Genomic DNA, 22,184 nt, shown 5'->3' with positions numbered 1-22,184 from the left:
AAGGAAAGGACTTTCCTGAGATTTCCTATAGTTCCCTCTAAAGAAAGTTGAAATAATACCTAAAAATTAACTGTGGACTGGCAATACAAACAAATAAATGGAGGGAAATAATTTTACAGCCCAAAACAACTCAGAAAGGCAGCAGGAAAGGCTAGTTTCATTGGCATGAAAGTGAATTAAAGTCCAGTGTAGGTGATGCCTGTAGTCCCAGAATGAGGGGGAGCACTAGCAAGAGCTGAAATATTGGTCACATTATTAGGGTGGAAAAGAGTATTTGTTGTAACACCCCAGGAGAATATTGACTATACCTCTTCTTTAACCATGCCACCTGGAACTAACTGAAAACACATACCCAGAACTAACTCTGAAGAGAGCAGCACAAAAAAAAAAAAATCTGACCTTTGAGCACTCCCCCTTTAACCCTGGTAGCAGAGTCCCAATTAAACATAAAGATGAATGTCAAGAAATAGGATGGGAAATGAGTAAATATCAAGCAAAAGAACCTGATTGTAGAAAGCTACTTTGATGAGAACGAAGATTAAAACATAAATTCAGAAGAATTCAGTAATGTTAAAAAGCTACATGCAAAACTTCAAAGAAAAAAAAGTGAAATGGTCTCAAGCCTGGAAAAGTTTAAAAAATGATAAAACAAACAAACAAAACCCCCCAAAAACCCAAAGGAGCAGCAAATGGATAAAACAGCAGCTCTGGATTCAGGAGCCCCTGAGTTCAAATCTGGCCTGAGGCACTTGACACTTACTGGCTGTGTGACCCTGGGCAAGTCGCTTAACCCTTATTGTCCTAAAGAAAAAGGGGAGGTATAGTAAAAACTGGGAAAATAAATGAGAGTGACTAAACAAAATCATAAAGAATGAACATATTGGTAAGAAGGCACAAATCACTGAAGAAAATGATATCTTATTAAAACACAAGATCTTCAAAACTCATTGAAGAAAAGTAAATCTTAAAAAGAAAGGTTGGGTAAAAGGGGATAGATAAAAAGGTGAAAAAGCATATTGAAGAAAGTAATTTAAAAAATAAAATTGGGCAAGTGAAAGCTAATGACTCCAGAAGACATTAAGCAACAATAAAATATTATGATATTAATAAAATAATAGAAAAATGTGAAATATCTAGTTGGAAAAACAATGGACTTGAAAAATAGATAAGGCTAACCTGAAAGTCATCATACACACACACACATGCAGAAATTATCAAGGAAAATTGACCTAAAATCCTAGAACTAATGGATAAAATAAAAATTTTAAAAATCCACAATTAATTCCTGAAAGAAATCAAAAATGAAAACACACAGAGATATCATAATCAAATCCCAGCACTCTAATGTAAAGAGAAAATGCTGTAAAAGCAGCCACAAACTTTAGCAGGTTTCATATTAAAAGGAGTGGAGGTCATGGAATATGATATTCTGGAGGGCAAAGGAGTTAGGATTATAACCAACAGTCATATACGCAGCAAAACTGAGTATAATCCTTCAGGGGGAAAATGGACATTTAATGAAATTGAGCACTTTCAAGAATTCTAGATATAAAGATTAGAGCTTAATAGAAAATTTGACTCTGAAATACAAGACTCAGGTAAAGAATATAAATGTAAATATGAAAGAGAAATCATAATGGCTTCAATAAGGTTAAACTGTTTACATTGCAACATGTACCTCTTTAGATCTTTATCAATGTAAGTGCAGTTAGGAGTCTTCATAGAAAGAAAACACCAGTGTTAGATAATTATGATGGGAAGATATAAAAAAAATAAAATTAAAGGAAATAAATAAATAGTTATACACTAGGAAAAGGGGGGAAGGGATAGGGTGAAGGGGGTAAATTGACTTACATGAAAGAGGCAGGAAGAACTTTTACCATGGACATAGAAATGGGAGTTGGCAGGCAGCTCTAGAACCATTCTCATCAGAATTAGCTTTATGAGAGAATAACATGCAATCAAATGAGTTTAGAAATATGCTACCTACAGGGAATTAGGAGAAGAGAATGATGACAGAAGGGAGTGAAAATTGGGTGAGTATATGGTCAGAAGCAAAACACTTTTGAGGAGGGACAGGGTAGAAAAGACAAACCAAAACCAAAAAAGAAAAAAAAAACAGAGAGAAGCATTAGAAGTGGGGGGGGGGGGGGCGCAGAGCTGAATGTGAATGGAATGTGATGGATTCCAGATAAAACTAAGATGTAGCTGACAAGTGGGGAGACTGAGCAGAAGTAAAAATACTGTTAATTGGCAATAAAACTTTAAGGAGACAGTGAGAATTTGACAATCAATAAACTTTTAAACTAACTATACTGGGGCAGGACTGGGTAGTTCCAGACCCCATCCTCAGAGTTTAATCTGACTCAAATCCATAATCATCTCATACAACATCAACCATGTGAAGAAACCATGTGAACACTATTTACGTTTATTTTCCTAATTTTTCAGATGAGAAAAACTGGTGTGAATTGAAACTATAGCTATTAATGTGGTGCCTGGGTCTTGAATTCAAGTCTTACTCTAAGATCAGGACCCTTTCCACTACACCATTCCCCAATTTTGACTTGTATTGCTTCATGTCTGGATCTATAAGTGTGGAAAGTATACCTGGGAAGGCACAAGCTGGGGGCAGGGGGTGTATTCTACTACTCAGATTCACTGAAGGGAAGAGATCATTTATTGGTGTTCTGTCATTTTTCAATCATGTCTTTGATTTTCTGATGTTTTGATGAGGTCACTCTTTGTGACCTCATTTGGAGTTTTCTTAGCAAAGATACCAGAGTGGTTTGCCATTTCCTTCTCCAGCTCATTTTACAGATGAGGAAACTGAGGCAAAGAGGGTTAAATAACTTTCCTAGGGTCACACAGCTAGTGAGTGTATCTGGTTAAATTTGAACTTAGGTGGTCTTGACTCCAGGCCCAGTGCTCTATTGTAAAACCTAGATGCCTCAGGAGATAATAAAAATTACCAAAAGCTTCAAAATGAACACTTAGCAAATTCCATGTACAAGGCACTCTGGATGCTTCAAGAATATGTAAGACACAGACACTGGTTTTGATGGGGTTAGCAATCTAAATTAGGACAAATGCCTTTATGTAAATAAACAGTAACATGAGGGAAAGGGTAATGATCGTTGAATAACTTTCAGCTGAGGGAGAGAGGTTCAGGGAATGCTTAGTGGAGGGTGTGATACCTGAGCTGAACCTTTAAAGAAGACACGTCAGCAGAAAGGTATGACAGGGCTTGAGGGGGGCAAAGTTGGGGAAGTCCATGCCAGCCAAAGGAGCTGTGGTAAACAAAAGAATGAAGAAGGAAAAACAAAAAGAGAAATGAAGAATACTTCAATTTGGGCTAGGCCATAGATTATGTGAAGCAGAATAAAATAAGATGAAGATGGAAAAAGGTTGAAGTCATCCTCAGAGGCCTCACATACCCTATTCAGTGAGCAATGGGGAGCCACTGAATATTTTTGATTACAAGAGAGATATAATGAGTGGTAAATTTAGCAAGATTATGTAGCCAGCAAAATGAAGGATGCAATGGAGGATTAGACTGAATTAGGAAGAACCATTGGAAGTCCATTAGAGTAATCTAGAAAAGAAGGGAAGGGGGCTTAAATCACATTGTAGTGACAGGTGAGAAGAGGACAGAAGAACTTGTAATGGATAAAATCAACAGCATCTGACAACGGGTCAAAGATGGAGAGTGAGGAAAGAGACAAATTAATGATATTTCTATAACCCAGTGACAATCTACAAACATTAATCAATATTAATTGTAACTGTAGCTACTCTAAATATGATATGCTTTTCCAAGACCAATGAGTCTTCACTGTCTGTCCTTTTGTCCATTTTCCATTTTTTTCCAGCCATCATTAGTTCATTTTAAAAAGGGTTAAATTGGAGAATAGGGAATTGCAGCTGCTGAATGTGGTATTATGTGGACACATGTGGTTGCTTGACTATTTTTCCTATTATAGTAAAAGGTTTTGGATAGAGGGCATATATGGAAAGGTTGTGCTATTTTAAAAAACACTAAAGAAATAATACTTTTAAATGAAGAAAACATCTTGTAAATCCTAGCTCTGCCACTAACTAGTTACATGACCTTGGAAAAGCCATAATAGCTAGGCCTCATTGTCTTCATTTTAAAATGAGAGGATTTAACTAGTTGTTCTGTAAGTCTCCTTCCAGCTCTAATAATGTATAAATCTTAAACTGCATCACCAATCGCCACCTGTTTATTATTATATAATTAGAGCCTATCTGATACACCTAAAAGAAAATCTACCTGAAAGAAAAATTTGGCACTAGAGGCATAGCATATAAAAACCGAGGCAGCCCCAAGTCTTTGCATTTGATGAACTAGATGATTTGAAGCTTCTTCAAATGTGCACTACTCAATGAAAATTTCTGGAAGAAAACATCCATCTTAATATGCTACATCCATCTGATATGTTACAGAGAAAACAACTTGCAAATGAATAATAATGGAAAACAAGAGAATGCTATCCTTTTACTGTAATCTGTTAGAGGAGATGAGATCAGCGCTTTGAAGTGGAGCATTTAATAAGGAAACACTGAAAACAGTGTTGATGTGAGGATGCTTGTTTATCTACAAGATAAGGCCATGTGTGGCCAAGCTATATTACAGACAGTGTTTCCATGGCCCTAGTGTTTGGGTTGGAAATGATTTGCAGTCTGAATCTTCTTTTTCTTTAAAGCTAGAGACAAATGATAGTCCCTTCCAATTATTTGGAACATTTTAAGAAAGCTGCTGATGTGATCTTTTTATGAATTAAATTTCTATCAATTTCCATCATCTTTACTTTATATAGTAAAATCATGCTAGCATCACATCTGTTCGAGGTTGTATTTTTTTTTACCCATTTTCCCATAAATGAATTACTAGAAAAAATTTCCCACATACTAGCTATTCCATGTTCTTTTTTGAGCCTTGTTAAATTTCCTGATGAAGGAGATTCATTTACATGTTTTTTTCTATTTATTTCTGCTTCCTCATATGCTCATGTGATATTTGACATTGTTCAAGTGAGATTGGATTAGCCAACCACATGTTTTTGAACTATAATTTACAGTCAGGGCTTGCAACTACAATTCACCTCCAGGTAAAGCGGCTCTGTACCTGGCTTTGTAGTCAGGAGATCCTAATATGGAGTCCCTCAATTGGAAATAGCTAAATAGTGATCAGTAATAAGTAGAATAGGGCTTTCATATGAAGCTGTTCATATTGTGTCTTAGAGGCAACTGTCCAAAGAAGAAAGGAACACGAGATGATGATGATGTAGCATTGCATCTCTTGCTTTTCTCCAATCCATTGTGTGTATATCTTGTTTGTACATAATTGTTTTCATATCGTCTCCCCTATTAGACTAGAACTCCTTGAGATCGGGAAGTATATCTTTGTATCCCAAGTACATAGCACAGTGTCCGGCACATAAGTATGTACTTAATAAATGTTTATTAACTGGCATAACAATAGTACTTTTAAAATATAGAGTTTTAAGGTTTACAAAGTGCTTTATATATTTACTCATTTAATCCTCATTATTGTCAACTCATTTGATCCTCAGAAAAACCTTGTGAGTTGGGTGCTATCATTATCCCTATAATACAGATGAGCAGACTGAGACACAGAGGGATTAAGTGATTTGTCCAAGGCCATACAGCTAGTAAATATCTAAAACAGGATTTAAATTTAGGTCTTACTGATTCTAAGTCCCATACTCTATCCATTACACTGCTTTTGATTTCATGTCATACTTGGGTTTAAGAGACAGCTAGATTATCACCTGAATCAGGGAAACCTGAAATGAAATAATTATTTACTTTGATTCATATTGGCTGTTTGATTCTGGATACATCACTTAACCACCCAGCCAGCCCCTGTCTAAAGACTGCAAGAACAATTGTAGAAATGCTTTGGTAGAGGACAGCTAGGTGGCACAGTGGCTAGAGCACTGGCCCTGGAGTCAGGAGGATCTGAGTTCAAATCTGGCCTCAGACACTAATACTTACTAGCTGTGTGACCCTGTGCAAGTCACTTAACCCCAATTGCCTCACAAAAAAAAAATGCATTTGTAGAGAGAGTCCCCTCACTAGGTAGTTCCCTCACCCCAGTGAAGTAACAGGTTCAGACAAAAACAAAAGAAAAAGCTTGAGCTTCCCTATGTAGGTGTTTACTCTTCATTTGGTAGAGGATCTACAGGGTGGGCCAAAAGTCATGAAGTCAAGAAGGGATTTCAATATTTATTCATTCCTTTATTTTCTGTTTTTAATTTACGATACCATAGCATTATACACAGTACATATAGGAAATATATATGGGAAGTAAAGTAATTTTCAAAAAGTTATTAAAATAGCAGACCCCTTTGTGACTTTTGGCCCACCCTGTAGAACACAAAATCATAGAAATTGACTCTAAGGACCTCAGAACTCACCTAGTTTCATTCATCCATACCTGAAATCAGAAGCCCATCTATAACATTCCAGACCACAGGTCATCCAGCCTCAACTTTACCACCTCTACTCATTATCTATTAAGACAACCATTCTACCTTTGAACAACTCTAATTATTAAGAAGGTCTTCTCTAGATAGAGCCAAATACATCTCCCTCTAACTTACATTATTTCTTTCTTTTTTTTTTTTTTTTTTTTTGCGGGGCAATGGGGGTTAAGTGACTTGCCCAGGGTCACACAGCTAGTAAGTGTCAAGTGTCTGAGGCCGGATTTGAACTCAGGTCCTCCTGAATTCAGGGCCGGTGCTTTATCCACTGCGCCACCTAGCTGCCCCCCATGATTTCTTACAGCAAGACTTTTGGCCCATTCTTCTCTGTCTGCTAAAAGCTGGGGCTTTCTCTACCAAAGGATCTTTTTACCTTCTCAGGACTCTTGGAAAACTGAACCTTGCTGAATAAAGAAATAATTTTGTGTGTGAGGTAGAGAGGTATTTAAGGGAGACTAGAAAGGACAAAGCCTTTTGAAGAAATTTTTAAAAATCCAAACCTGTAAATCTATAAAAAATGCTTTATATAAATTGAGAGTATTATCTTTAATAGCAAGTGTAAAGATATGACATAGGAGCATTTCTGAAATGAGATTGGAAATCCATTACTTGTCTTAGACCCAGCTGTTTATCTGCTTATGATATGCGTATGAGATACTATTTGTACACCGGCCCCTCCCCCCCACCCCGCCCACCAAAGGGGAAAAAAAAAGTCCTTAGCCCAGTGCTTAGCACACAGCAAGCACTGTATAGATGCTTATTCCCTTGCCTTCCTCCATTAAACTATAAACTCCTTAAGAGCAGGGACTGTCTTTTTATCTTTCTTTATATTCCCACTACTTAGTACAGTGCCTGTCACATGTGTTATTCAGTCATTCAGTTGTGTCTGGCTCTTCATGACCTTGTTCATACTGTCTGTGGGGTTTTCTTGGCAAGGATATGTTATGGGGGAAAATGGGGTATGGGGTTTGGGTTAGGGGTTGGGGTTCTTAGAAATTCCTCTTTAAAGAATTACAGGGGCAGCTAGGTGGTGCAGGGGATAAAGCACCGGTCCTGGATTCAGGAGTACCTGAGTTCAAATCCGGCCTCAGACACTTGACACTTACTAGCTGTGTGACCCTGGGCAAGTCACTTAACCCCCATTGCCCTGCAAAAAAAAAAAAAAAGAATTATACCCTCTTGCACACAAAAGCAGTTAGAATGAGATGGTAGTTTATTTAGGGGCAAGGGAAGGGAGGGGAAGGGAAAACCTGAAAGAAATCCTTGGACTTCTCATGGGGAGAGAGGTATGGAACAAAGCACGTGGCTCTGAGGTACCAATCTCCTTGGGCAGGAGACTGGCAGGTACTTTTATAGAGGACTGGCGGGGGTGGGGGGGTGACCATTTGACTGTGGAAAGTTCCTTTAGTGAGGGAGGACCAACACCCACTGGTGGTGGCTGGAGGAGTTGGGTGAGGGGTGGCTGTAGATCTCTCAAGCCATCTTCTCTAGACACAAAGGAAGCAGGCACACCCAAAGTTATCTCCACTGGGGTAAGGGAGACTAGAATGAAGGGTGGAGATCTGGAAGCTAGCTCTGTCTGATCTGGTCCTGCTTATCTCTCTAGGCCTATCTGTCCTCTGGTTTAGTTTCTCAGGAAGATTCCTTGATGTGCCCCAGAGAACTTCTAGGGTACTCAGGGCCCCATGACAGATACTAGAGTGGTGTGCCATTTTCTTTTCCAGTGGATTAAGGAAAACAGAGATTAAGTGATTCACCCAGGGTCACACAGCTAGTAAGAAGTGTCAGGCTGGATTTGAACTCAGGTCTTCCTGATTTCAGGCCCAGAGCTCTATTCAGTGAGCCACCCAACTGCTTTGCTTGTCACATAATAGGTAAATAAATGCTTGTTGATGAACAGACTTTCATTAAATAGCTGATTGTGTTTTCTAGATGCTTATCCTAAACACACCTCAGAATACAAAGAGCTGAAAGTGTTACAAACTGTTTTATAGATGAGGAAACTGAAACATACAATAGGTTAGCAGGAAGTGAAAACTTAAATCCAGTCTCCTGGCTAAATTCTCTGTATTCTCTCAAACAGAACACAATGGACCAAGAGGTGTTTTAGGTATTTTCCTTCCCAAAATGCTCAAAAACATCTGTTTCCTTCTTTCTCTAAGACCAAAACCATTCTTTACAATTAATCTGAACTGGGCAGCATTTAATGTTTTTCTTTGCAGTTCTGTAGTCATTGTGTATATTGTTCTCTTGGTTCTACTGTCTTTGCACTGAATCACTTCATAAAAGTCTTCTTATGTTTCTCTGAATTCCTCCTGTTTGTTTCCCATGATATCATGTCCCTATAGTACAGAGTTTTTTTAGCCAGTTCCCAATTGACAGGTACCCACTTTGTTTCCAGTTTTTGCTGCCACAAACAGTGCAACCATGGAAGCTTGTAATATGTGGGAACTTCCTTTTGTTAATGACCTCCTTGAGGTATATGCTCAATTTTAGGAAGGCTGGGTGGAAGCTCGTGAATAACGCCTTTCATGCCCAACTCTTATTCAGTTTTATAAACAGCAAGATTAGCTTTAAAAAAATTGGTTCCACAACATATTTTCCCTTATGATTATGAATGATTAGAGGCTTGGAGTTATTAAATCTGCTTAGTGAGGGGGTAATCCTGTTCAGGCTGAAAAAAACAGCAAAATATTCTGCTACTTATAACCTGGGCACACAAGGTTACACTGATGTTAACCAACAATGACTAAGGTCAAATTTAATTATGATTATTGTTGAAATATTCCCTCAAAATGAAGACAGATTTGTTTAAGTTCATGAAGATCAGTTTTATGTGTGATGGCCTTACAGTGGTTAAACACTGTAAATAATAAGAGTAGGGCTGTTATGTGTCTTCTTAGTTCTGTGTTCTATTGTAAATCCATCCATATTTTAAGAGCCTTGCCTGATTTCTGTATTTTTCTATATTTTTTCTCCCTCTTCTCATTTCTAAATCTTAATTTGAGGAATATATGAGTAGGTACCTGGATGAGCAGAACAATTCTCAATGTTAAAACAGATTGAAAACATTCAGGAGACATTCTTTTCCCTATTCTGTGACCTTGGGCAACTCCCTGGGATTCCCTGGACCTCACTTTCCTCACCTTTAAAATGATAGAATGAGAGAGTTGGACTAGACTATCCTTTTTTTTTTTTTTGGGCAGGGCAATGAGGGTTAAGTGACTTGCCCAAGGTCACACAGCTAGTAAGTGTCAAGTGTCTGAGGCCGGATTTGAACTCAGGTCCTCCTGAGTCCAGGGCTGGTGCTTTATCCGCTGTACCACCTAGCTGCCCCCTAGACTATCTTTTGAACTACATTTTTTAATCTTGAGTAAGCACTGGTAGAAGGATGGCCCATGGTCACTGGTTGTTGAATGGATACTCTATCCTGCATTTGGCACCTTTCTCTCCTTGTAGGAAAGAGGACAGTGGAAAGTATGCTGGAGCAATCAGGACATCTGGATTTGACTCTCAGTTTGACTTTGTTTTTGTTTTTTGTTTGTTTGTTTGTTTTGTGGGGCAATGAGGGTTAAGTGATTTGCCCAGGGTCACATAGCTAGTAAGTGTCAAGTGTTGGAGGTCAGATTTGAACTCAGGTCCTTCTGAATCCAGAGCCCATGCTTCATCCACAGCGCCACCTAGCTGCCTCTCAGTTTGACTTTATGACCCAAGATAGACCTGTAACTTCTATTTATTTAACTCTAAGATGAAAGGGTTGGACTAAATGATTTCTAAGGTACAGTCAAAATCTGACAACTATTTCTATTTATGAAAAAGAGGCTGTGGGCTTAGCTGCTTAGAGTACAAATAGAGTTAAGGCTATAGATAGATAATATAATCAGAGAGAATGGAATAGATGGTTCAAAAGTATGAAGCCAAATACAGTGACCTGGACCCAGGATAAAAAGGTAGAGTCCTAGAATTTCAAAATGTGAAGGTATCATAGAACCAAGAGCTCAGATTATAGCATCATAAATTTTAGAGCCTGAAAAGAAAATAGTAATAATTGCAAATTATTTCACTTCATTTGCCTCAGTTTCCTCATCTGTAAAATGAGCTAGAGAAGTAAATGGTGAACCATTCCAGCATTTTTGCCAAGAAAACCTCACATGGGATCATGAAGATTTGGATACAATTGAAAAAGACTGAACAATAACAATAATTGCTGACTATATATTTCTCTTTCAAGTTTGCCAAGAACTTTACTTCTTTTATCTCTTTGGAGCATCATATCAGCCCTGTTAGGTCATATTTTGGCAATAAGGAAATGGACTCAGAGCTCCAATGATTTTCTCATGATGATCCAGGTGATAAGTATTGGAGACAGGCTCTAAGTCTAGGTATTCCTGGCTCTCACTCCAGCACTCTTCCCATTATGGTATATTGCCTCCCTAAAGATTTTAGATATCACCTAGTCCAACTTCATTTTACAGGTAAAGAAACTGAGACAAAGAGAAATACTTGCTCATGTTAGCAGATGTGGGACAGGAAATGAATTCTCTTTTTACTCATGATATGTAGATGGTCCTAAATAAGAGAAGAGCCAGTTTTCTTCTAGGATCAGAGCTATAGGCTCCTTCAGGTATTCCTGTAACAAGAGACCAACTTGTATGTTGCCTTTATACTCATGGAATGTTTCCATTGGTAGCAGTGTGAACTGTTTCCTTTCTTTTTCTACCCCTGACCATCCATGATGTGTGAGGTAGAGAAATCAGAGGAAGAGTGGAGGAGGAAGAAAGATGGAATGCAGAGCAGCAGCTGGGCCAGAGAAAAGGCCTATTTATTTTATGTTCTAAACTTTAAAAAGTCACTGCAGAATTAGTCTGTTGTCTTCAAAGCACATAAAACAAAGTACAACAAAGCAGTATTGAATTATCTTTCTCCTCCGCCATCTCTTTGGGTTGGGGGTGGAGTTGAGGGAAGATTTTATTTTGAAATACCATTGTCAACAGTGAATGAGGGGGTGCACTGTCTGTAGAGTCTTGGACCCCAGATCCACAAAATCAATGAAGGAATGCCTTATTTTCATGATTTTTATAAAATTGTGAGATTAGGGTTAGAATTTTCAAAGACATGAGTCAAAAACAGAATTTGTGTCTGCTTGGCAAAATATGTAGGCAGACTCTGATAAGGCTCTTGTACCTGGAAGAAGGCATTATGGATTGATTTGTATTGTTGTTATCTAGATGATGACAAATGTAGAGATCATTCTAGTGGGTCTGATAGCTTCCATGTCCCCCCATTCTGAACTTGAAAACTGGTTATACATTGGACAGAATTTCATGATTGTGTGAAGAAGGAAGAGAAAGGAAGGTTCAGTATGTCCTTCAAACTAACCTGCACCAGTCTAGTCATGATACTGAATTCTTATGGAAGGGTTACCTTTCCCTGGCCTTACTCAGTCCATCGTTTCTTGGGAACAAGAGCTTGTGCTAATTATTGGTGTGATGAAGTTTTGGCCTTTCAAATGATATCATTAAAAAATAATACATCTACTTGAAGATGAAGTGATACAAGGCAGAAATATCCTACCATTGATAATTTCTAACTTTTCTAGTTGTGTGACTATGAGTAAGACACTTCACTTCTCACTTTCCTCATCTGTAAAATAGAGATAATAATAATTCCCGTACCCTCTACTTGGCTGAGTTGTTGTGATTAAAGCATTTTGAAAACCTTAGTTATGACTTACTATTTCATAATTGTAAAAATATATTATTTACTAAAGAGTTTTAAACAAATCTCATAAGATAATAACTAGGTTGGATCACAATCACTGGAGAGAACATCCAAATTGATTAAATCACAGATCCATTGGAATATGAATTTAATGGATGGGAAAACAAGATCAGGTAGTTTGTTGTTGTTGTTGTTTTTTAATTTAGTGATGCCTGTCTCCAATACTTATCACCTGGACATTCCCTCAACAACTTTCAGTTTCATGCTAAGCTTATAAGAACTCCCCTGTTAGCATGATACAGTGCTGAGGGAGAGAATATGGACGATGCCACACTTTCTTTATTTGAGAAATGGAACCATCTTCTGTTTTTCCCAATATGATGAAGCATTGAGTCATAAAATCATAAATCTAAAGTTGGAAGGGAATTTAGATGCCATTTAGTTCAACCCCCTCATTTTATAGTTGGAGATACTAAGGCATACAGACATTTAGTGACTTGCCTAGGTCACACAGCTAGTAAACAGCAGGGGTGAGATTTGAACCCAGGTTCTCTGATTTCAGAGCTGTCTTCTTGTAAACTGGTTTGTATAAAATACTCAATATTTCCCCAACATGGGATAATATTAAGATAGAATTGCCTAACCCTTCTCCATGTTATGGTTTATTGAAAAGATAAGAGATCATTATTGGAATGATGAGCTCACAGGGGAAAATATTGAAAAATTTAACACCTTTATTACTGAAAAAATGTCCATGATAAAGCTTTCTATAGGAGCACAAACTTCCCACTTTTCTGGGGATCTAAATGTCTTCTTAGAAGCCATATTTCTCAAAATCATGTCCATTTAAGGTCATTTATAAACTCCGAAATCCAGGTTTCCATTTTGAAAAGATTTTGAGGAAGAAACTGATTTGATTAAAGTCTTGGACTTGTGTTTCAACTGGAGGTGAAGCTTGAAGTTCATTGAAGGAAATTTGGATCAGAAAGGAAAGGGAACAGAGGAATTCATCTGGAAATTTTTTTTTAAAGACATGCTAGGAAACAATAGAATTAGAGTCTGAACTCATGTCAATAATCTAGTCAGTAATTGGGATTTATTATTGTGCTTGAATCAGATCTTTCCAAGTAGACTACATGAAGCCACAAGCTTTAAACCATTCAATATTTTGATGATTTGTGGCTAAGAACTATTGGTAAGAGAATGTAAAAACTTCTTCCTTGTCATTGACATAAATCCCCATGATCTATACTTGATTTTATATGGGGGGCTGGGGGAGGATGCTAAAGACAATTAAAGGCAAGATTGGTTTAACTGTGTGTATCATCAGGGTAAGAGAGGGAAGCTGAAATGTTCTAATTTTTTTTTGTTCCTTTTTAATGTTTGAGCTCTGAATCTCCCAGGTACCAAAGCTGATCTGGAACTGAAATTTTCTTTGTTAGGATCATAAGATTATAGAATTTTGAAGCTAGAAAGAGAACTTAGAAATAATTGAGTTCAATGCCACCTTTCCAAATATGAGAAAACCGAGCCTTCAGAGACCTTTGCAGCATCCTTTTCATGCTTGTAGGAATGGTAACAGATTGCTGGAAAACAGAGAAAAGGATGCTAAGAATCACAGAATTTTAAACCATCTAGAAACATTAAGTTATTGGTATTCTAAATATGAGATCCTTATCTAATGACTCATGACTAGATGTATTACTTTGTTGTTGTTCAGTTGTGTCTGACTCTTTGTGACCCCATTTGAGATTTACTTGGCAAAGATAATGGAGTGGTTTGCCATTTCCTTCTCCAGCTCATTTTAAAGATGAGGAAACTGAGGCAAACAGGGTTAAATGACTTGCCCAGGGTCACACAGCCAGTAAGTGTCTAAGGCCGGATTTGAACTCAGGAGGATGTCTTCCTGATTCCAGGTCTGGCTCTCTATGCACTATGGGGCCAACTAGCAGTCCTAGATATATTACTAGAGGAACTGAATTGTAAAGATAGTAACATTTTCTCATGCATTGGTGTTAGGCAACCTCCCAGTGAGGAAACCCATCTTCCAATAAAGGCTGTACCTGCTTTACAATACAATAGTCTTAGAAAGTTGCCTAGAGAACTAAGAGGTTAAGAAACTGACCCAGTGTCACATAGCTAGTATGTGTAAACAAAGGCATGGTTTGGAATCCAAAGATGACCAATAGATATAGTGAGATAAGTGGGCTACTTGGGCTCTAGAGCAGGATGAGTAGATGAACATCCTCAGGGATGTGAGAGAAAACGTGGTGTTGTGCTTGCTTTAGCAGCACATATACTAAAATTGGGATGGTACGGAGAAAATTAGCATGGCCCTTGAGAAAGGACGATGCACAAAAGTCTCTGTGATCTTATCAATTTGAATATTTCCTCCAATAAGGCTAATTATATTTCATCCATGCCTTACCATCTTAGGGGATGCTGGACATGTCTTCCCATAAGGTCACTGTAAGAACTACATGACCAATGTTCTTTCTTCTGAAATCCAGAGAATAAGTGAGTGAATGAACAAATGAAAAAAATGATTTATTAAGAATTTACTACATGTTAAGCATTGTGCCAAGTTCTGGATATACAAAATTTTTAAAGCTAGGAAGACACTATGCCCTCAGAAGCTCATCTTCCCATTAGGGGAGACAACACATTAAAAAAAATTCAGCTGCAGGGCAGATGGAAAGGCTTGGAAGATTTCAAGAATCTTGGATAATTTTGTAATTCAGGTTGATGGAGACACCTTTTGGAAGACAGTATTTTGGTCTACCAAGTTAAATTATTTTTATAACCAACAAAAATAACATATTAAGATTCTGTAAGTCTTTTTTTTTTTACAAATTTTAGTTTTGTGACAAAAGACATGGTCTACTGTGGAATATTGCTTGTGATGGATAATCTGTTCTCTATTAAGGATATCTTCAATACAGGCATAAATGATTTTCAAAATTTATGTAGATGGGGAAGTAGGTATATTTATAATAATTGTTGTTTTCTCAGTTGACTTTTTCTTAGTATTAATAAGGTATATGATTTTTCCCTCATGCCTTTGGTAGCTTTGCACTCCTTCATATATTCTTTGAATCACTTCTTCAGCATTCTGCCAATTATCTTACAAGTTAGAACACATGTTCTGGTATAGCTTCTTTCTCTGTCTTTGTTCTTGTTAGTACCTATTCTCTTTTATAATAAGAACATCTAGGACTGTGATGTTAAAATCCAAGTATGGTGTCTCTACAATGTTTGATAGTGAAAAAAAATTGCTATAAAAATCTTTACCGATCTTTTCCAGTTTTTTCTTTTATTTCCTTCCATTTTCATCTGGAAATGCCCTCAAGATTTCTGCTTAGGTGAAACTCCTGCCAGACTTTCTGATACTGATCTCTACTCTTTTCTCTGTGTTATGAGGATACTATTGATCACTTTCTACCATTCTTCTTCAAAATACTTTTACAATCATAAAAAAGGGAAAAGAACCCACATGTACAAAAATATTTATAGCTGCTCTTTTTGTGGTGGCAAGGAATTGGCAATTGAGGGGATGCTCATCAATTGGGAAATGGCTGAACAAGTTGTGGTATATGAATGTAATGGAATTCTATTGTGCTGTAAGAAATGATGAGCAGGCTGATTTCAGAGAAACCTGGAAGGACTTACATGAACTGATGCTGAGTGAGATGAGTAGAACCAGGAGAACATTGTACACAGTATCAACAACATTGTGTGTTGATCAACTGTGATAGACTTGATTCTTCTCAGCAATACAATGTTCCAAGATAGTTCCAAAGGACTCATGATGGAAAACGCTCTCCAAATCCAGAAAAAAAGAACTATGGAATCTAGATGCAGATTGAACCATACTATTTCTATTTTTTTGTTTTTGTTTTTTTTTTGTTTTTCCTTTTTGCTTTGATTCTTCTTTCACAGCATGACTAATGCAGAAATATGTTTAATGTGATTGTACATATATAACCTATATCAGATTGCTTGCTGTCTTGGGGAGGGGGGAGGGAGAAAAATTTGAAACTAGAAATTTTATAAAAACAAATGCTGAAAACTATTTCTACATGTAACTGGAAAATAATAAAATACTTTTATGAAAAAATAAATGAAGGAATGAATGAATGAACAAAAATACTTTTACAAACAAGTTTATGGGCAGTGATGTGATGCAATGGATAGAGTATGGGGCCTGGAGTCAGAAAGACTCATCTTCCTGAATTCAAATCTGGCCTCAGACATTTATTAGCTATGTATTACCTGGGCAACTCATTTAACCCCGTTTGCCTCACTTCCTCATCTGAAAAAATGTTCTGGAGAAAGAAATGGCAAACCACTCCAGTATCTTTGCCAAGAAAACCCCAAATGGAGTCACAAAGAGTCAGACACAACTGAAAAATGACTGAACAGCAAAATTATATTCTATACTCATATTGCCTTTGGCTGCCAACTTTCAGATTGTTTATCATGCGTTTGCTGATGAAGATCCTTTTTAGTCTCGTTTGGTCTTCTTATTATAGTAATTCACTTATATTGTTAAACATTTTAAGAATTATCATTATCATTATTATTATTATTAATTTCAGCCATTTTCAGTTATGTCTGACTTTTCATGACCCCATTTGGGGTTTTCTTGGCAAAGATACTACAGTGGTTCACCATTTCCTTCTCCAGCTCATTTTACAGATGAGGAAACTGAGGCAAACAGGGTTAAGTGATATGCCCAAGATCACACAGCTAGAATTATTATAGTCAACATCTATTTCCTTTCTTCCATCCTTTACCCATTTTTTTTTTAGCAATAACTTTTTTTTTTTTTTAGTGAGGCAATTGGGGTTAAGTGACTTGCCCAGGGTCACACAGCTAGTAAGTGTTAAGTGTCTGAGGCCGGATTTGAACTCAGGTACTCCTGACTCCAGGGCCAGTGCTCTATCCACTGCGCCACCTAGCCGCCCAGCAATAACTTTTTGAATAGGTCAAGATTGAGTTGTTTCAATTACAAGGCATAACATATTCTCCTTTGTATTCTTCCTTATGGCTTTGTATTAAATTTTATATTTGCTCTAATGAATCAATGTATTGACTCTATACAAGCAACACTTTTCACCATAAGAACTGGCATAAAAGTAGGAATTTATGGAAGGAGAGTCAAAAAACCTGAGATTAAAGCCTGGCCATACCCCTAACTGCCTTCCTCTCTCTAGTCCTCAGTCTTCTCATCCATAAGATGCAGAGAGCTACCTAGATGACCTCTAGTATGTCTCCTATCTCTAATGATCCTGTAAGACCAGAAAGCACTTATTGACAGACAAATACCACAAGTGTCTTGATATAGTCCCAGGTTTTCTGGCTAAGGAAATTTCCTTCACCCTATGTATAGCCCTACCTTAAGAAATCTGGCAACAGAAGAGCCTGACATAGTAATTATGAGATCAATCTCTGCCATTGTTCTTTCATAAAAACCGTTCATCTGCAAGGCACTAAATAACCATCTATCACTCGCTTCAATCAGAGCCTTTGGGATTTGACATTTATCTTTGTTATTAATATTTTGTACTTGCCCGGAGTCTGTCAAAATGTTTTCCGATGTTATTTGCAGGGAATTCTATCTTTTGGCAAAACTCTCTACTTTGCAAAGGAGCACATTAAAATGTGTCACTACTTTGCAGACAATGCTCCTTTTCTCTTTGCATTCTTCATTATTTCCCTTCTCACAATTTTAAAGGTGGTTATCACCACATATACCAAGGGCCCTCTGACCGAGTCATTTATTTAAAAAAAAAAAAAGATTTTGTCTATCAACTACACTACTGTTGAGATGGGAACAGTGAAAAAATAGTTTTTGGTTGTTATGTTTTCTGAAAGCTTATATCCATTATACTAAAGAAAAAAACTTGTGATTCAGAAACTCTTGCAAGAAGGAATGAACTTTGATTTTTGTACCCGCTTTGTCTCCAATTTCTAAATCATATACTGTAAGGAAAGCTGAGACTCTGTCTCTGATTTCAGGTAAATTTCTTGTCAGGAAAGTTTGAGGTCTGAACATTATCAGTCAATCTCCAAGTCCAAAAACAAGACCATTCTGTTCCTTTAAGTGCTCTGTCACCCTTGTTTGGGCAGTTAAAAGTTCTGCCAGCTGTATCCAAAGTGGCCTTTTGTCATTAGCGATATGAAAGGTTACGAGTACAAGGCAATCACAGTGACAGGTGAGTGGAGAGGGAGGTCATTTCAGTATCAGGTCATAATAGATCCAGTGGCCAGGGACCATTTGCAGCAAATTGCTTGGAAATCATCTTTTAAGATGGTAAGGGAGTGCCCGTTGACTGGCAAATATCATGAATGCCAAGGCATTGGTACAATCCAGACTTTCTGGCAGAAGAAATTCCAGATGGCCCCTAGTCCTGTTCTGTCTCTGTTGCCAAATAAAGAAGGTAAATCGTCTATAATCGGTGATTATCGTTTACTATTTTGGTTGGCTCGACTGCAAGAGGTAAAGGCAGTAATTCCAGCAAGAATGTTTCAGGGTATGTAAGTTGGATTCATCTGTTCTGTACAGAAACTTAGCAGAGCTTCATTTTGACCTTCCATGGATTTCTAGTTTGTGATTGCAGTGTCATTCATGTGTAAGAAAGGGTAATGGGTCAGCAAAGAACCTTTCGTGCTAGAAACTTCAGTCTCCCATGCAGCCTTGCTAACTGGCTCCTCCGGGTCAGTGACCTCAGAAGTAGGAAACCAATTAGACATGCCCAAGTAAGACCATGCATCCCTCATAAAAACCTGGGCCCCTTTTGTACCTCTGAGATGCCCTAATGCTCTGAATGTTAATAAATCCAGGTATCTATCCTATCTATTAAACTTAATAGGAATAGTTAGGGGCAGCTAGTTGGTTCAGTGAATAGAGTGCCAGGCCTGAAATCAGGAAGACTTATTTTCCTGAATTTAGATCTGGCCTCAGACACTTACTAGCTGTGTGATCCTGAGCAAGTCACTTAACCCTGTTTTCCTCAATTTCCTCATCTGTCAAATGACCTGGAGAAGAGAATGGCAAATCTAATACAGTATCTTTGCCAAGAAAATCCCAAATGGGGTCACAAAGACTCAGATAAGACTAAAACAACTGAACATAAACAACAAAAAGGAATAGTTAGAGTTTGGCACAGGTCCAGGGGGCAGCCTTTTATCGTGAGCTCTATTCCCTTGCAGTTTTGCTGAAGGATTGGCAACATCCATGACTGCATCCTTTCCTTTCCCTGTGCTGCTTTGGAGGAGTTGATTTTTGCTCTGTTGGCAGGGATGATTCTTCATTCTAGTGTCTTTTTTGTTTTGTTTTGTTTTTGTTTTTTTTTTTTTTTTTCAGGGCAATGGGGGTTAAGTGACTTGCCCAGGGTCACACAGCTAGTAAGTGTCAAGTGTCTGAGGCCGGATTTGAACTCAGGTACTCCTGAATCCAGGGCCGGTGCTTTATCCACTGCGCCACCTAGCTGCCCATTCTAGTGTCTTTTTTTAGGTGTTGTGACGAAAGCTCTGAACCTGAACTCAGGAAGACTTAAAATCACTTGGTAGCTGTGTGAGCCTCGGCAAATCACTTCTCTCAAGTCACAAGTCACTCTGTGTGCCTTAGTTTTTGGGGGTTTTTTTTTGTTTTTTTTTCAGGGCAATGGGGGTTAAGTGACTTGCCCAGGGTCACACAGCTAGTAAGTGTCAAGTGTTTGAGGCCGGATTTGAACTCAGGTACTCCTGAATCCAGGGCCCGTGCTTTATCCACTGTGCCACCTCGCAGCCCCCCTTAGTTTTTTCATATGTAAAATCGGAATCATAATAACACTGACCTCCCGAGGTGATTGTGAGGATAAATATTTGTACTTTGTGAACCTTAAGGTACTATATAAATCCTATAAAAAAGGAAAACAAGGGGAAGCTAGGTGGTGCAGTAGATAAAGCACCAGCCCTGGAGTCAGGAGGACCTGAGTTCAAATGTGACCTCAGACACTTGACACTTACTAGCTGTGTGACCCTGGGCAAGTCATTTAACCCCAATTGCCTCACTAAAAACAAACAAACAAAAGGAAAACAAACAAATCAACAATTTACACAACTGGAATTCATTAAGGGGTAGGGGTGGGGATACTCACTAGGGGGTGCTACAAACAAAAAAATCTGTGTCAGCTCATTATTGCCCTTAGGTAGCCCTAAACCACTAAGCCACACTGGAGAGTTTAAGCTATGACCTAAAGACAGGACAAAGAGATACTTGCTCTTTTTTTTTTTCTTTTATCAAAATTACCATTGAAAGCAAAAAAAATTACCATTGTTAAGCAAAATCAGCTTAACAATGACTATTTGGACAGAATTTTAAAAGGAGAGCATTTGGCAGGAATAAGAAGGCAACCCTTCAGCCACTTAGGTTCAAGGCTGGAGAGGGAGGAAGAGTCTGTTAATAATAGAGTCCATCTTTTCCTCTGGATGCTGCTGTCCACACTCCATGAGTGGACAATGCATCTGCCCACCCAGGGGGAATCTAGTCACTTTTAATCCTGGTGTATTTTTATAAATGCCTCACCCCCATCTTTTCTTTCCTCTAACTTCTTCAATCTTCCACCTCTCTTCTGGTGTTTGAAATTATGCAATCATTCTGTCCAGATCATGCTATAAACCTAAGATCTTTAGCTAGCCCTTGGCTCCCTCTCATTTGGTCTAGCTGAAGGATGGACTTCCGCAGAACTGGAATTAGGAAAATGAGTATTCAAATCTAGCCTTAGACACTTAACACTTACTAGCTGTATGACCCTAGGCAAGTCACTTAATCCTCATTGCCCTGAAAAAAAAAATGGTTCTAAAAAGAAAATGAGTAGTGGGATTTCAAGAGATGTCATGATGGCAGAGAAGAAAGGCAGACAAAGTCTCAAACTGGATGTCCAATAGACATCTTAAATTCGACATATCCAAAACTGAACTCATTCTCTTTCCCCCTAAACCCTCCCCGACTCCTACTTTCCCCGTTACTGTAGAGGGGAATACCACCCTTCAAGTCTCTTAGGCTTGAAACCTAGGAGTCATCCTGGACTCCTCACTATCTCCCATCCCGCATAGTCAATCTGTTGCCAAGGCCTGTCAATTTCCTTGCAACATCTCTCTAATATCCCCGCTTCTCTCCTTTGACATTGCCACTCTTCTGCTGCAGGCCCTCATCACTTCACATCTGGATTATTGCAATAGCTGCCCGAGGGTCTGCCTGCCTCAACTCTCTCCCCATTCTAATCCATCCTCCATTCAGCTACTAAAGTGATTTTCCTAAAGCCCGGGTCTGATCATGTCACCCCACCCCTCCCTCCAACTTCCAGTGGCTCCCTCTTGGCTCCAGGATCAAATACAAAATCTACTTTTTGGCATTTAGAGTCCTTCATAACCCAGCCCCCTCCTTCTAGTCTTCTCATACCTCACTCTTGGACATGTAGCCTTCAATACAATGACACTGTCCTTATGGCTGTTGCACAAACAAGATACTCCATCTCTCAAAACACTCCATCTCTTGGTTTCAGGAATTTTCTCTGGCTGTCCCCCCTGCCTGAAATACTGTCCCTCCTCAGTTCTACCTACTGACTTCCCTGGCTTCCTTTAAGTCTCAGCTATAATTCCATCTTTTACTAGAAACTTTCTTCAACCCCTCTTAGTCCTAGTGTCTTCCCTCTGTTAATTATTTCCTACTTAACCTGTGTATATAGCTTTATTTGTATATATTTGTTTGCATGCTGTCTCCCCTCATTAGACTGTAAGCCCCTTGAGGGCAGGGACTCTTTTGTCTCTTTTTGTATCCCTAGTTCTTAGCACAGTTTCTGGCATAATACTTGCTTAATAAAAAATTGGTTGAGGGGCAGCTAGGTGGCGCAGTGGATAGAGCACTGGCCCTAAAGTCGGGAGTAC

The 22,184-nt window shown here is 38.3% G+C and overlaps 1 non-coding gene across 1 annotated transcript; it reads left to right on the top strand.

Moving 5' to 3' along the window:
• The first annotated feature begins 14,526 nt into the window (after nucleotides 1-14,526).
• On the top strand, nucleotides 14,527-14,635 carry LOC122737706. The gene has a single exon (XR_006354506.1). It is a non-coding gene; the product is annotated as a U6 spliceosomal RNA (small nuclear RNA).
• Nucleotides 14,636-22,184: the final 7,549 nt, after the last annotated feature.

Source organism: Dromiciops gliroides, chromosome 1 (genome assembly GCF_019393635.1).
Source record: "Dromiciops gliroides isolate mDroGli1 chromosome 1, mDroGli1.pri, whole genome shotgun sequence".
NCBI lineage: Eukaryota > Metazoa > Chordata > Mammalia > Microbiotheria > Microbiotheriidae > Dromiciops > Dromiciops gliroides.
Note: the sequence above shows the minus strand (reverse complement) of the source record. Positions and strands in the feature narration are given on the sequence as shown.